This window comes from Crocodylus porosus, unplaced genomic scaffold (genome assembly GCF_001723895.1).
Source record: "Crocodylus porosus isolate Cpor-Errol unplaced genomic scaffold, CroPor_comp1, whole genome shotgun sequence".
Lineage (NCBI taxonomy): Eukaryota > Metazoa > Chordata > Crocodylia > Crocodylidae > Crocodylus > Crocodylus porosus.
The window spans coordinates 3,309,155-3,321,951 of NW_017728909.1; the positions used below are offsets into that span (position 1 = coordinate 3,309,155).

At 44.3% G+C, this 12,797-nt stretch overlaps 1 protein-coding gene across 1 annotated transcript in view; it reads right to left on the reverse strand.

Moving 5' to 3' along the window:
* The window catches only part of RAB27B (RAB27B, member RAS oncogene family), a 61,294-nt gene extending 49,840 nt beyond the window's left edge, over positions 1-11,454 (reverse strand). The window contains exon 1 of the mRNA XM_019531770.1: positions 11,204-11,454. The gene's annotated coding sequence lies outside the window, so the exon portion shown is untranslated. The remainder of the gene's footprint in view (positions 1-11,203) is intronic.
* Positions 11,455-12,797: the final 1,343 nt, after the last annotated feature.

The window sequence follows — 12,797 nt, forward strand, 5'->3', positions numbered from 1 at the left end:
GCAGTACTCCAGCTGCGGCCTCACCAAGGCCGAGTACAAGGGGAGAATGACGTCCCGGGATTTGCTCAAGAAGCATCTATGGATGCAAGCCAGCGTTTTGCTCGCTTTATTAGCCGCAGCATCGCATTGCAGGCTCATGTTCGTCCTGTGGCACTACATACAGTTTAACATGCTAGGCGTGCAGTCTGTGGTACCACAAAGAGGTTTTTTATGCCACAAACCGCACATGCCTGCGTCTCTAGATCCAGCCTAAGTCTTCTCTCCTTCAGACCAAATAATCCCAGCTCTTCCAACCTTTTCTTGTAAGTCCTATTTCCTAAACTATGTTTGCTTGCTCTGGGCCAAATCTAGAAAGGGATCTCTCTACGTTGGACTTGCATGGACTTCAGGCACTTCCAATCACTTGCTGCCAGGCTTGAAAGCACCTAAGCATCATAAACAACCCCAGGCTTTTTTAACCAAAAATTTCCCCAAACATTTTGCTTCTGCACTAGCCCAGGAGCATCTTGGATCTAAGCCGACTTAGGATCCAAAAATGAGGGCTTTCTGAGGGGCTTCCATCCTTCCTTGCCATGCCTTTGTGCCTAGTACTCTGCTCAGAGCAAGGATTGTTTTAGATGCAATTCTGAAGTACCCAACTCTGCTCATACATGGCACAGGGAACCTAGATATCTAGAAGTTAGGCATTGGTTGTCAGTACTGCATCACTGAAGTTAATTTTTGGGTTTAAGCCCATAATGCTTGGGTGAGAAGGGGCTAGTAAAAATTATCCAGCCTCCCCCACTTTCATTTTTGCTAGTGAAACAGAATATGTTGGGGGAAAATCAAATACACCGTTATCTTTGTGACTCTTATTAGGAGTAATTAAAACATTCTGAAATAGTCCTATACAATTACTTACATTGTTTCATTTAAAATAATATATATATACTGTAGTTCTGAATCACATTCCCTATACCTTGTTCTGCTCTTGCTTTGACCAGGTTTACACTACAGTAATTCCATTTATATGAATGCAGTTATCCCTCATTTACACTTTTCTTACCAAAATCAGGCACCTTGACACTTGTGCATCTATTGATACTCAGGCTGCGTAGTAGGTGGCAGAAACCCCCATGTATAATTTTGATCCCTGGGAAATAAGATTACCTTGGCACCTTTCTTAAAGCAGACAGTCTTACAAAATGTCTGTATCATCCCAAACTGCATTGGAAATACTGCTTTGTGATATTTTCCTGTGGAATAAAGCATTTCATTTTACTGCCTGGTTGTGGGTATTGGGAGATAAGCTAATGGCTACTAAGTATGCAAAGGCAATCTGGAAATGAGGGCACCCCTGCTCCGCTAACAAGTATTTCAGAGACAATGAGAGTGGGCAAGGCATGCTACTCAGCAGCACTAGGGATGTTCATTTTGGAGGCATCGTTTTTAGTTTTTCAGCTAGAGATCCTCCTAGGTTTGATGTGCTAGTATGTGAAGGACCTGCAGCTCTTCCTGACTACCTTTTGGATACCCAGCTGTCCCAGAAATCACAGCATCACAAACTGAATGTTGCCCCAAAATCAAAAATAACATTTGAAAGTTTGACTGTGGCTCTTACAAATAGGTATTTAAAATGTTCTGTTATTGAAGTAGGGTTTTGCTAAACCAAAGCTTACTAACAGCTTGACTCTCTTAGCCTGTTTGTCATAACTCTTTCCCCTGCATGCTGGGCTATACTTTTTTGGATTTGCTCAGCATAAAGACAGAAAGGGGCATGGGCCAAATGTAAACTCACTTCCTGAGTTCTGGATCCATATAAGGCCAGGGATGAATCCAGAGCAGGTACAAGTGTCTGGCTTCAACTCCTTTTGGTCACGCTGCACTCGAGCTGTTGGTGTGGGGTCTGGCTGGAGCCCCTGACCCCAGGGGGTGAGTGCTGCTGCTGTCACTCATCCCTTCCTTTCCCCTGCTGCTGAATGCAGTGGGAAGTAAGAGGAAGTGGGAGGATGAACAGCCCCTGGTCTCCAGAGCCATGTGAAAGCAGGGTCTCTGGCCAGACCCTATCCTGATCAGCTGGTGAGCTCAGCACCCACTGCTAACACACTGGCAGAAGCCTGTGCTGACCAGCGAGCCCAGAGTTCCCTACACAGGCATGGCACAGCCAAGTGGGGGCATCTGTTCTGCCCCCAGTACTGAGGCTTGGAGTAGGGGAACTGTGAGTCTCTTATGCAAGTTTTACACATGCTTTAGAGCCTCTGTGAACCTCCGAATGCTTTCCATCCCCTTCAAGACCTCTGTATTTGACTAGAAAGACATGAAAGGGTTTTGGCATACCTGAAACATGTTCTGTGTCTCAGGGTCCTGAACACATGTTCACTGGGATGCAGAGCCTGTTTGGAAAGCACCTGGCGCTTTGTGGGAACTTCCAGAAAAAAAAGATAGCAATAACAATGCTAAATCACAATACCAGCTGAAGTCTCTCTACTGTTCGTGCAGGCAGGTATAAATTCCCTATGCCATTCTGTTTAAATAAAAATATACAGCAGTGATCAAAATTGTTTGACTTGTCAAATAATCTGCTCCCATTTAACATGACTCTTAAAGCACTATGCATAATAAAGAATGCTTCTCATGGATAGTGGTACATTAGCAAGAAGTCACTTAAAAAGCACTGATGTCTTTTATGCATTTAAATCACTGCTTTTGAAACAGTAAATTATATCTCCATTCTAGAGTTGACAAGCCCACGTGAATATTGAGGCAATTTGATTATTCAGTGTAAAGGTCTTAGGAATTAAATATATTCTGCTGCTCAGACAAAAATGATTTACACCTGAATACTTAACCTTTACATGGCCAGGGAAAAACTTATTTCTTCTCAGCACACTGCAGTGCATAGTGCTGAGGAGCAGAGTCTTTCAGTTTTTCCTAGACTCTCCCTCCAGACTTTCCCTCTAACTATAGGGAAAGAAAGGAGCTAGACCCCAGAGGTGTAACAAGCATTTTCGCTGACCTGGGCAGCAGCAGTGGTTGGTGGAGCCAGTGGTGGCCACCATCATTCTTGAACCCGCTCAATATTGGCACCCTGGACAGTGCCTGGATCACCCATCTCTTGTTATGGGATTGCTAGACCCAACTTCTCTCTCTCCCCCAGGTTTTTTTACCTGCTGCTACACAAAGAGAGATGCAGGTTCCTTGGATGAGTGAAAAGTTTGTAAATCAGTGAAAGGTCTATAAGGAAGTGAAGTGAGTCAGTACCTGCCTCCAGCAAGATTAGGTACCTGTTGGATTATCCTACTATGAAACTTTGCATACCTGCGTCTTCACCAGCACACTCTGACACAGCCTGTTAGCAGGTGCAAAATATGCAGGAAGTAACAGGTTTAAACTGAAGCCAAACTCTTAATGCTGCTCTGGCTCAGGGGATGTATTTTCTTCCTTGAAATTTACAAGGTTAAATCTTTGATTCTCTATTGATCGATCAATCCATCAAAGGATTATTTATTGTGCTCTGAACTCGTTGTGGTTTAAACCAGAGAAGCAATCGTATGTTCTCTTGCTCTCCAGACAGGAACAAACTGCCATTCAATAAAACCACATTAACTAATAATGAAAGACATATGGCAAAATGTTAACTATTACAAAGCTGTACACAAAAAGAAAGGATCTGATCTTGGTTATCCCACTGTAAATCAGGAGTAACTACACTGAAGTCACTGGAGTTACCCTGGTATGGGACTGATGCAAATGAGAAGAGAACTCCCCCCCACTAAAAAACAGGGCTATACTTTTCTAGTGCGTGTTAAGTCAGATTCATCCTAGGCTGCTAAATTTGGTGCTGTAACAACAGGTTATGTTGCAATGCATAAAGTGTGAAAGTAATATTTACAGTTTTAAATGATTTTTAGATTGAGGATATCAACAAAAAGAAAATGGAAGTGAAGTCTTTGTGAGACTGTGAGGGTGTGGGCAGATATAATGCTTAGAACATTCTAAATACATTATAAACCCCAAGGGTGCTTTTACACGTGCTCCGGGGGTGGGGAGAGTAGCGCTCTAATTAAACTGCTGCCGTGTCTCGTGTATCAGCATCTCCACTAGGCCTGTGTGAAGCGGCTAGCGTTCACTTTGGATTTGGATTCGGCAGATTCGGGGGACACTGATTCAATCTGGTAATTTGAATCACTGTCCAGAATTGATTTGGCCGAATCTGATTTGGCCGCCACCAAATCGATGGAATCTATGAAACAAACAGGCCCCATCCCCCGCCCGCTCTCCCAGCCCTGTCAATGGCTGCCCCACCTGGCTGAAGTGTCCCAGCTCTTTAAAAAAAAACCCAAAAACCCCTGCACTCACTGGCTCCTGCCAGGCAGGAGTAGCGGGGAGAATCCCTGCTGCCCCCCACTGCCCCATGCTGCATGGGGTGCTCTGCCATGAGCCCCCATCCCCTGCCCACTCTCCCAGCCCCATCAATGGCTGCCCTGCCTGGTCCCAGTGTCCCAGCTCTTTAAAAAAAGAAAAAGAAAATGTCCCCACTCACCAGCTCCTGCAAGACAGGGGGGAGATCCCCGCTGCCCCCTACTGCCCCACACTATGTGGGAGGTTCTGCCACAAGCCTCCAGAGACCCCAACAGCCGCTGTAGCATGTGGTGAGTGTGGGGCTTTTTTTTTTTTTTTTTTTTTAAAGAGTTGGGACCAGAGCCCAGGTCCAGCTTCCTGCGGCAGGGAGCAGGGAGTGCCCAAACTGCCTAATCTCCAAATCTTTTCTGAATGAATTTGGAGGCTTTGAATTGATTTGGACCTTTTTATTGGACTTCTGATTTGATTCAGATTCAGAGATTCAGCCACCAAATCAGGCTGAATCTCCTCTGAATCAAATCAGCACCTGAAGCTTTGCACAGTCCTAATCTCCACGTTTAAAAATGACAGTGGGGGGCACTTGAACTAAAGCTCGTTTGATGAACTTTAGTTCAAGTACCCCCACCACCATTATTAAGCATGGGGACACTGATACAAAAGACACAGGAGGCTGCTAGAGTGCAGCAATTGCCACGCTCTAGCAGACTTAATTAAATAAGCCTGCTCCAATGTACTGAAATTCCAGCACATCGGAGCAGTCTCTGCACTCATGTATAGGGACTCCAGGAGTCTGGATATACACACCATTTAAGACTGCTTAAACTTCCTGGAATGCTTCAAAAGCACACTGAAAAAATCAAGTGTTATTCTGAGTCCTCTGTGAACTGGCTCAGTGTTATGTGGGGACAGAATTTGGCATGCCTATTCCTGGTCAGTCCTCCAAGTGTCCCAAATTGCATATCTTCTCACCAAGCCCCCTCCCCCAAATATATGCAGGGCAAGAGGCTACTTGGGATTGCACCCAGGACTCTACAGATCAAATCCACAGTCCCAGATTCCCCCAACACTGAGGCAGGTAGACTGTAGTGAAGGAGTATAAACAGAGACTATATTTAAGTCCTCAGATCTGGTAAGAGTCCTGCCCCTCACCACTTCCAGCACTCACTCTCTTCTCCTCTGTCCACAGCATCACAACTTTTCCCTTTCATTCCCCTCCCCTACCCCCACTCCTTCACCTACCTCTGACTCTAACTGATCTAGGGGTGCAGGAAGAAGGGGGATCAAGAGTTCCCCTCTTACTCCAGCTAGGAACAGCAGCAGCAGTGGTGGCAGTGGGCAGGTTCCTCTTCTCTGCCTGGTCCCCCTCTCCCCCAACAGCCCGGGAGCAACCCACCCACCACTGTCGCTGTGCCTGGCTGAGCCCAGATGGAGAGAGGCAGGAGTGGCTCTGCACCCCACTTTCCCCCTTCCACCCCTAGAACTAATCAGCCAGGGACAGTGGGGATGTAACAGGGAACCTTAACCCTGTTACAGGGAAAAGAGGGCCAGGGAATAAAACTCAGCAAGGCCACTTTAGAACCCAAACTTTTGTAGCCTGAATAGGAAAGGACTTCCTGCAGCAGAGAGAAGGTTTGCTTGAATAGTCAGAGTGGTAGAAGTCCTGGCTGCCTCTGCTGAGCAGCAAGGGACAAGGGGTGAACCTGACAGGGGTCTGCTTTTCAGTTTTTCTCTCTCTCTCTTCCTCTGCCCGTTTGTTAGTAACACCCAGCGGACCAGGGCAGCTGTGAAGGAAGTTATGGAAGTTGCAGAGCACAGTGCACAGCACCATGTACATTCATGCTTCTGGGAAAAAGGTAGGCAGAAGTTACAGCTGGGCTCAAGCCCAGGAGAGTCCAGGATCCTAAGATGAAGCAAAGTGGGGAGAAGCCCCAGTCAAAGACAGAGAGGATGAGGGAAAGAGAAGGACAGATCCCCAGATAGTGTAGCCAGACTAGTAGCCTGGGGACAAGTAGGGGGGAAGCAAAGCAATCATGCTTGGGCCCTGGTTATGCATTGCTGCCTCCTAAAACAGGATCTTAATTCTAACATCAAGGTGTGGCTGGTAGGAGAGAGGAATCAGATCAGGGGGGCTGGGGAGGAGCATGGATGTAGTACAGCCACCAAGGGGCTTCAAAACCACTCTGTTTACAAGGGACAGCAGCAGTGGCAGTGGTGAGTGGGTTTTGGGAGAGGTGGGGATATGCTGCTAAGGATGGAAGGAAGGAGGGAAGAGACTCTTGCCTGCTCTCAGGACTGGTAGACCTGTGGCATGGCCTGAAAGGGGCTGCAACAGCACCATTGCACTCCCTCTGGCTCTGCCCCTGCCAGGTGCTGGGTGGCTGTCCCTCTCAGGCTGTGGTTCCTATGGGACTCAACCCACATGAGCCTGGCACCCTAGAGCACAAGTTCTCTAGCAGGGAAATGAAAATGAAAATTTGACTTTCAAGACAGGATTTAAAAAGCAGCGGAAGCCTTGGGAGGCCCTCAGAGCATGCCAAGCAGGCCCCCAGCATCTGGCAATCCTTCCACTAAGGAGCTTAATGGTCTGTGTACTCTACCCCTCCCTGATGATGTTTCAGCAGCAGTGCAATCCCTAACGAGGATCCTGCAAAAAATCCTTAGCAATGAATGTACAAACACTTCTGTACAGGGCCAGTTGTGAATTGGTTTCTAATTGGTGTCGTTCTTGGAATGGTTCAAGTGTTGTGTCTGTCCACATCATGGTGGACATTAAGTGGATACATCATCGGTTGAATAACCACTAGCAAAGAGTAACTATAAATGGATCAATGACAGGCTGATAGGAGGTCTCAAGTGGGATTCCCCAAGGGTCTATTCTGGATCTGGCACTGCTTAACATTTTTATTAATGATTTGGATTCATGAATAGAGATCATACGGAGATCCAATCTTCAGACATAACCAGAGTGGGAAGGGTTGAAAACATCTTGGAAGTTAAGGTTAAAACTCAAAAGGGTCTTGATACATTGGAGCTAATAAAATAAAATGCAAAGACAAAGTGCAAGGTGCTACTCAGGGGAGAAAAAACAAATGCACAAATGCAGTGAGGGATAATTGTTTTTTGGGAAGGATTTGGGGGTTCTGGTGGTATACACTCAATATGAATATGCAATTTGATGGCATCACAAAAAAAATGCAGATTGGTGTTGCATTAACAGAATCATTGTATTGAAGATGCAGGAGGTGAGAGTACCAGTCTGCTGGACACTGGTTAAGCCTCAGCTGGTGTACACTGTCCAGTTTAGGGCACTGAATTTTAAGAAAGATGTAGAGACACTAGAGAGGGGAGGAAACACTAGCAGAGCTCAAGTATTTGAAAGTTTGCCAAAAGAGGAATGGAGAAACACTGTTCCCCTTTGCCATGAAGCATGAGACAACTGGCAATGGTTTAAACTACAGCCAAAAAAAACACCTCTTGGATCAGACCTCAGGCAACACTTCCAAACTGTATGAAAATCGGGCACTGCAACAAACTGCCTAGGGAAGTTGTGGAATTCATTCACTGGAAGTTTCCAGATGTTGGAAGAACAGCTGTCTGGGATGGTTTAAAAAAAAGCAAAACTTGCATTTGTTCTAGGGATTGGACTAAACAACCCTCAAAATCTCTTCAGATCCTGTGATTCTGAGGAGCAAGTAATGTATGTGCATGTCTCCTCAACATCAGCTCCAAGGGAGAAACAGGAGCTGTCACCTACTCGTAGGGAGGGTTCCTAGAAATATATGTGTGCTTATAGGGAGTGGTCCTAGGAACAAAAGGCAGTGGTATTTTTCACACTACAAATGAATGTACTTCTGTGTGTCTAAAAGCCACACTACCAGTTGGCAGAAGTGAAGGATTTATACACAAGAAAAAATCTGAGGCAATATATCCCAATGGTCTGCATTTATGTGATTGAGTAAATAGCAATTACAACATCTAAATGCAAGTCCTGTCGTAGTGGTTATAATTTTACATCTGGATAGGTCAGCCCAGAGCTGTTCAGCTGGTAGCACTCAGGCCACATGCAGCCAGTGAGGGGTTCATCTGTGGCCCCTGCTCTCCCCCTGGCTTCACACTCCTCCATCACTCTGGTGACTCCTAGGGTTGCCATCATAGAGGACAGTCCAGTTGTCCCCTGTCCTCTATTGATACGAAACCGGACGCCTTTATGTCCTCTATTTTTCTCTTTCCTAAGTTGGACAGTCCTGGGTCTGCCTTAGGAAAGTTTAGCTATAAGGGAGTGTACATACTTTAAAATGGCTTGCTTCACCCTGACTTGTCAGTAGGTTGCAATATGTTGCTGTGTCTTTGAAGACCAATGTAAGGCGAGGGCCGTGAGAGCTATCACTTATCTCCCCAGCTGTTCAAACTTTCACAATGCCATGGTGGAGCTGAACCTGCAAACACCGAAGTGTACAAAGCTACCAGCATTGGCTTCTTAACTATTGGCACGTTATACCCGATTCTGAGAGTATTGCACCAACCTGAAGTGCTGCAGCTTTGCTGATGTGGGGGTTGAACCAAGTTGAAATGGCCTTCCCATATTATTCAGAAGTCTGAAATCAAGAATGGAAACTCTTTTCTGTCTTGAGGCATATGCTTGCTGACATAAATGGCAGTAATGGCAAAAATCAGCCCTTTCTTCTCACAATGCCAGCAAATCTGATTTATTTTTCACTTGGTGACCGTATTTTCTCTTCTAAGCCTGATTTATAAAATCAGTTTAAAAGGAACTTGTAATACTGAGTGCAGGACAGACACAAACATATAGCTGAGTTCACATTGTATCAACAGACCAAGCCAGCCTATTTTTAACCTCATTCTGCAAAAGTTCTGCCTTGCTATCCTTTCATAGACTTAGTCATCAAGTGTGGCCCTTATGTGAAATCAGGTCAATTTACATTAAGCTGATCTATTACAGCAACGATATTTCTGAGTTAGCAAGTCTTAAATCAAAAACGTATTTTACATTTAGACAGTGGTGGTTGTTGGGTGTGTGCGAGAGAGAGTGAGCTTTTTGTGCATTTCATATCACACTGTAGTCTCAGTGACTCCCACATCAACGGAGCTTCGGAGCTATGAGCGATACCAGTATTTGGCATCCTGAGAGCATAGGTATTCATGGAGGATTTGTATTTTTATTTTTTATTTTTTTTAATATATATATATATTTTTTTTACAGATTTAGGCTGACAATGATCCCTAGAGAATTCCATTTTAGTCATCTGCCCTCTCCAAAACAGAAGTCCATCAAGGCAAAGTATATAATGTTGAACTTCATTAATTTAGTTAAATGCACTTCAGTGTGTCCACCTCTACCTCCGAGAGAGAGAAATCAGATCCATACAACATACAAACTGGTTGTGTTGCAAACTAAAACCCATAAATCTTCCCTCCCTTGTTTGCCACTCCTTATTTCTACCAGCTAAATAATATTAATGCATCCTAATAGGAGCAACACCAACACTTTAGGGTTACTACTTAAATCACTGAATTGGGGTACATCTTTTATTTGGAAAGCAACTATTTTGCTTAGCAACAAAAGGCATCTAACAAAAAGGACAGGGAGGGGGAAGGATAAATTAACATTTGGTGCATGTCAGCTTCAAGAGTGTCCACTTCGTGACAGCTGCCTGGAGAAGATGGTAATCCAATTTGTATTGAAATTGTCAATGGACCCCTCATGAACAGTGATGATGAAGCTCAAAAAATGTTTCAGTGTAGCAGGATCAATATAACCTTCTCATTAATGTGCAGCAACTTGCTGCTGATTGCCTGGAATCCTCCCGGTCCTCCAAGAAAACCTTTGGTACGTAGATGGTGCAGCACTAGGGCTTTATTCCAGATAGCACATGGGAAGAGAGCAAGGTTTTAGCAAGAAAGGGAAAATGTGTCAATGTTGATGTGCAAGCCACTGTTGGTGACACCCAAATTGTATGCGACAAAACCCCAGGGCCAAATTCTGTTCTTTTTACACCTGTATAAAAACTGTTGCATCTCCATTGACTTCCTTAAAGCAGTGCGAATTAGGAGTGGCCAATAGTAGGACCTAGCCTTTAAGCTTCCCACATTTTTCATAAATTGGAATTAAGGGGCCCAGTTCTGCTCCTCTGAGGACAGAATATACTCTAATATCCTAAAGCGGAGTTTCACTGCAACCAAGAAGCAAAACCCACTGTCTGCCATGACAAAATTCATTGATTAAGCACTGAAGATAATGTGCATGTAATGACCAACAGCAGCTTTTAAACACAACACAAAATTGAGGGTAATTATAAAAATCACACAAAAAAACAAATCAAACACTGAACCAAAGCAAAATGACATGCTTCTCAAAGAACAAAATTACCACTAGACTTTTTAATGAATGTTTCAAGGGAGGTGGTTTCTTCAACAACTTTTGTCTCGACCTGTCTTGGACTGCCTGACAAGCTATTCAGAAAGCACATGTGTAAAGTTTAGCTGCTCTAAAATGGAAGCACTGATGCCTGGAGTCTTTTAAAACCAGCTGTTCGATATGCAAACGCCACAGAGGCCATCAAGCAACAGTTTTCTGGTGCCCCACCTCTGCATATATTTCCCTGGCACAGAAATCTATATGTTCTTGAAAAGCATCACTTTGAGAAGTATAATCTGAAATGACAACAGGTAAGAGGAGACAAAAACAGGAGAAAAGACGTTTGCCAGGCTCAGGCCCTGCACTCTCTACCTGCAGCACTCACTTCTGACACAGTTAGCACTCAGTTATGCACATGCTGCACAGCTGTGAATAGTCTCCAGAACTAATGCTAGCTTCCTCTCTCCGCCCCTCTGCCAAACTCACCAGGGTATGAACTTCTGCGCTGCTGAGGATTTGGTGTTGGATTTCAGGCGGCGAGGTTTGCTTTACCTTTCCGAGGGACTATCCCCTTTCAGCTCCTCAAAAACAAACCTCCCACAGCAGCCCAGGTTCCTTTGAAAATGTTTAAAAGTGCCGAACCACTCCTACAGTCCTGGGTGAGTGTGGCTTTCTCCAGCTGTCAGGACAGGGAAGGAACTGAAGTCGTTCCTAGCACCACCCCCAGGAACCAGCCTGACCAGGCTTCTATCGGAAAGGCTTGTATGAGAAGAAGGCGTGTCCTGTGTGTCTGTACACGGATGTAAGGAACTTACCAGAGGCAAATCTTCCTTGTGACTCAACTTCATGCACTACTAACTGCTAAATACACACTCTGCCCTTTCTTAAAGGCTGTTTTTTTCTGATCATGGTAGGCTTAAAATGCAATCAGCTGCTCTAGGCTATTTAGGGCAGTTTAAGGCATTTTATGTGCCCAATAGGACTGCATTGATCATTTTACCAGCACAATATCTATACAGAAAGTGCATTTAGCATGCCTGGATGGGTATTTTTTCTACCAGTCTATTTCAGATTCAGTATCATGTTTATAGTGTTTCACAAGCCATTCTGGCTAACTGCGAGTTGTTATTTTTGCATGGCTGTTTTACTACAAGAGCTGTTAACTTGCCAAAGGACAAGTGTCAGGTATGGTATATGACAGACAGCCAAAACAATGGACTATTCATGCAGGAAACCTAACTATTCATGCAGGAAACCTAAAATGCAGTGGCAATTTCTTCTTACTGTAAGTTATTAGTCCTATAAGCTCTGGTCGTTACATCCAACCTAAGTCACTTTCAACAGTCAAAAACAAGGGAGTACCAAACTTGTATCAAATCTTGGTGATGTAGAGTAATACCCTATTTTTCTCATAAAGTGCACACCTTATTTCCCAGGATTAGCCTCCTAAAAGCTGATTTTTGCCTGAAATAGAGGCATCCTGCTTTGATTCCTGATTCGCAGGGCAGCAGCTCTACTATTACAGGCAGCTGAGGGAGTCAATAGCCCATTGTTTTTTACTTCACAGGTGTTAACAATCATTTCTCCTTTTTAATGGCCATTCCACTAATCAAGCTAACTTTTCTTAGGCCAGTTTTTTTTGTTGTTTGTTTTCTATGGCTTCTGGTTTCTTTTGTTATTTCACCTTTTTTTTTTTTTTTTTTTTTACCGTAATAGGTCTACTCGTAGACAACAGTGTTCAGTTTTATTTAAACAGGAAAGGGAGGGTGAGTCAGCTGAAGAATAGGCTCCGTCTTTGCTCTGCCCTGCTTTCTGCTATCTACAGCCATGATACTGGGGGAAAAAAATCTTCATAATGCCTTTCAGAAATAAAGTGTGTATTATATTTGGGGGTGTGATATAGGTGAGAAAATACAATATCTTTGCTTTCTTTCAGAAGTTGAGCTATGCCTACCATCCATTTCATGATTAACACCTAACTCAAAGAACAAAGCTCTATCAACATAAAATACGGCCAATACACTTTCTCATAGCTTGCTACCCATTATAAGACATACTCAGCATGTTGAGTAAGAGCAGA